Below are 4,177 nucleotides of genomic sequence, written 5' to 3'. Positions count from 1 at the left end.
CCTGCTGTTGTACAAATTGATTGTTAAAACCCGTACCTTGGTAGTTATATGGCTGTCGCGGTTGATATGGTACTATTCCCCCAAAGTTTCCACCTTGAAACTTGTTTTGGAAGGATTTTTGCTGAGGTGGGTAGTACTGATCTTGAGGATTCTCCACATTTGGATTGCGGTAAGAGAGATTGTTGTAATTTGCATTCCGGAAGTTGTTGTTGAAGTTGTTGTTGGAGCGATTTTGGTATGGCACCAGTGCTCCTACGTAGTTCACATTTTCTTCTTGAAATGCTTGATTAATGTGATCGATATCACTAGGTCCTTCATCTTCTGCGCCATTGTTGGTTTCACAGGCATGGATCGGGCGATTGTTGCTCTTCAGAAGCTGGCTCACCATGTTCTTCAACTCGGTTATCTCCTTGTTGTCTGTTCCGGCTTGCTTCATCGATCGATCGTATTCAGGACAGTCATTGCTATTGGCTTGAGCCAAATTTTCGATGAGAGCTCTTCCTTGGGTTATTGTCTTTTGCCCAAAATCTCCATTGCTAGCTGTATCAAGTGAAAGTTTGTATTTTGGTTGCAAACCTCGGTAAAATGTGCTCAGTAGGCTTGATCCATGAAATCCATGGTGAGGGCAATCACGTTCATACTCCTTAAAACGTTCCCAAGCTTCATAGAAAGATTCAGTTGGCCCTTGTTGAAAGGTTGAGATCTTCGTTCTCAAATTGTTCGACCTTGACTTAGTGTAGAAGTGGTTTAGGAAGGCAGTTCTACATTCTTCCCAATTGGTAATCGATCCTGCAGGCAAAGACTTCAACCAACGGTGAGCTTTATCTGCTAATGAAAAAGGGAACAACTTACACTTTAAATAGTCAGGTGGAACTTGGTTTGTTCTCATCATGCTGCAAATTTCTTCAAAAAGCTCGATATGGTCCATTGGGTGCTCAGAAGGAACTCCATGGAACTGGTTTTGCTTCACCAATGAGATGATTTGAGGCTTGACTTTAAACTCATTCCGGTTTGGAAATGGTACTTGAATTGCAGATCGAAATCAGCTATGCGATGGTTCCTGGCTTGTCTTCGGTGTTGATTTGCTGGCGGAATGGGGCGGTGAATGCGTTCATTCGGCTGCATTGATGGGTGGATCAAGGTCTTCACGTCCTTCTCTCTCTCGGTTCTGGTGGTTTCTTGGAAGAACCTCATCCTCCTCTCCATCTTGTCGAGCATGATCACCTTCTATGTGATCATTCTCTTCGTTTTCTCCATGTTGGGACCCGTCTTGGTCCATATTAAAATTTCGATTAATAGGATCTCCAGGCTGGTCGTCGTTGGCCATTCCTTGCGTTCGTCTAAGTCTTCGAAGTTCTCTTTCGTGTCTGTATATCTCGTGTAGAATTGGAATGTCTCCTGCAGGTCTACGCCTGGTATTCATGCAATTCAGAGAAAAACAAAAGAAGGGAAAGATAGTTCAGAAAAACTTTAAGAAAGAACTAGAGGTCAGGTGTCTAGAACAGAAGTTAAAACAAGAAAAATAGCAAAAGACAACGAAACAAATCCCCGGCAACGGCGCCAAAAACTTGATGGTCGTGTCAACTGTGTGAGGGAACAAGTTTTACCCTTAACAAAACAAATGAAAGCCGCAAGTGCACAGCTGATCAGTTGCAGTATTTAGGGATCGAATCCACAGGGATTTGTGTGCCTGGTATTCTTCTACTGTTTTTTTAACTTTATGTCTGGACTAAATTGGTTTTAAAGGTTGGTTGTTTTTCTTGCAAATTAAACTAAAACAAAAGAAAGAAAATAAATCTATCCTAAAAAGCAGGTAAGCAAATCGAATGAAATGCAATTAGAATAAGCAAATATCGAATGAAAGACTAATAAGGCAAGTAAAATATCGCATGAAAGGTAAATAAACCAAGTAAATAATGAACTAAGGAAATTGAAATGCAGGTCTAAGAAAACAAGTAAAAATCGATGGAATTGTAAACTATGGCTAAAAACGCTGAGCTTTTGGGAACTCTAAGGGATCATAATCAGTTTTAACACTAAAGTAGATAGATTGAGATTGACAGATAATGATATATGGGTTCTAGAGCTAGAGTACGGCGGTATGACTACGTCATTGTCGTGATCATAACCAACTGTTTCTCGCAACCCTGACCAGTAGGTTTCCACTCTGGCCCTGGAAGGGAGAGAACGCAAGAGCTGCACAAGACTCGTCAATACTCACGATCTCGCCGCAGGTAGGTTTCCATTCCTACGGAAAAATCGCATGTTTCATTCTAGGGCTGATACTTAATGAAAACTTTCGCAACACTAACTATCTAGATCAGATACTAGGTGATCAATCAAGCATACATGCAATAAGAACAAGAATAAATAGAGAACAAAGTTGAAATCCCAGATCTATAAACCTAGATGTCTTAATCGATTATGAGAGCCCCTTTCGGGAACCCTAAGCCCAACTCGGGATCTACTCAGACATGGCTGAGTTCGACATCATCATTGGTTTTAATAAAAGTAATGAAAAACAGTAAAGAAAAGAGATAAAGAAAGCTTCTCTATTGAAGAACTCGGACTTGAACAATCTTCTACAAAAATCTCATAAAAACGGCTAAAGGAAAAGGGTTTCTGTAAAGTATATAGGGTTGTGTCTAAAAACGACCTAAATGACATGTATTTATAGTCTCCAATACTCCATGGTCTCTAGGGTTCCGGAATTGAGGCTGACAATGACTTTGGGCTTCAGATAAGTGGGCTTTAACTCGGAGATTGATTGCCGCGGTCAGGAGTGTTGTGACCGCGGCAATTGGCTTGTTGGCCGCGGTCGGGAAGCTTCTGACCGCGGCAAATAGCTTGTTGGCCGCGGTCGCGTGAGTTGTTGACCGACTTCGAGTGGCTCCGGGGCTAATGGAATATCTTGAGATCCAACCGTAGGAATGTCTCCAAACCAAGTGCATTTGAAAGCTGGTTGATTCTTCTATAAGTTGTCCAATTTTGAGGGTGATCAGATGGTGAGAAGTTCTTCGTCTCTCCATAAGAGTTCTGACGGTCTGCATTTATCCAAAAGAGTCTTTTTGTTTTATTTTGTGCCTCTTTATCCCAAATTACCTGAAAAGTCTTTTAAAATCCGGAAACATAGAAAACCTTTGAAAATAGAGTAAAAACACCTGTAAAAGATATTAAAATGATCCATAAAAATGGTCAAAATCCGGTGTTATCAGTGGTCCACGTGTCAGACATGCGTAAGAATCTGATATCTGGATCTCTCATGAGTAAGCATGGATTTACTGTTAAGTTAGCTGCGGATAAGCTGGTGCTATCCAAAAATAGGATGTATCTGGGAAAGGGGTTTGTTAGTGATGGTATTTTTAAGATGTGTGTTGAAGCTGTTATTCGCAGCAATGTTGTAACCGAGGCTTCAACCTCGAAGATGAATGAGAATAAGAAACTAGTTGCTTATTTGTCTGAGTCTTTTACTTTATGGCATAAACGTTTAGGACATGTTAACTTCAAAACTATGAATAGATTGATGAACATAAATATGATTCCTAAACACAAAATAAGTAAAGAAAAATGTGAGATTTATGTTCAAACTAAACTCACCAAAACACCATCACCAAACGTGGAAAGAACAACTGAACCTCTAGGTTTAATTCACACTGATTTATGTGACTTAAAATATGTGCAATCTAGAGGTGGGAACAAGTATTTTGTAACCTTCATAGACAATTGCACAAGATACTGTTATGTATATTTACTAAGCAGTAAAAATGAAGCTTTGGAGAAATTCAAAGAATACAAGTTGGAAGTGGAAAACCAACTTAATAAAACTATTAAAATAGTTCAACGTGATAGGGGAGGAGAAAATGATGAATCTTTTAATGCGTTATGTAGGGAACATGGCATTATTCATCAAACTACCGCTCCCTATTCACCAGAACTCAATGGAGCTGTGGAACAAAAAAATAGAACTCTAAAAGAAATGATGAATGCAATGTTACAGGAATCTGGGGGGGGGGAGCTTTGCTTACTATAAATTATATCCTCAACAAAATACAGCATAAAGTTACGGGAAAAACTCCGTATGAACTTTGGAAAAGTAGAGTATCTTTGTATAAATACTTAAAAGTGTGGAGGTGTCTGGCAAAAGTTGCAGCTCCACCTTCAAAAAAGGTCACAATTA

The 4,177-nt window shown here is 39.7% G+C and overlaps 1 non-coding gene across 1 annotated transcript; it reads left to right on the top strand.

The window, feature by feature from the left end:
• Nucleotides 1-611: 611 nt before the first annotated feature.
• On the top strand, nt 612-718 carry LOC112084224. The gene has a single exon (XR_002898183.1). It is a non-coding gene; the product is annotated as a small nucleolar RNA R71 (small nucleolar RNA).
• The last annotated feature ends 3,459 nt before the right edge of the window (nt 719-4,177 follow it).

The sequence above is a fragment of the Eutrema salsugineum genome, unplaced genomic scaffold (assembly GCF_000478725.1).
Source record: "Eutrema salsugineum unplaced genomic scaffold, Eutsalg1_0 scaffold_5, whole genome shotgun sequence".
NCBI classification, from domain to species: Eukaryota; Viridiplantae; Streptophyta; class Magnoliopsida; order Brassicales; family Brassicaceae; genus Eutrema; species Eutrema salsugineum.
This window is presented reverse-complemented; position numbering and strand designations above follow the sequence as displayed.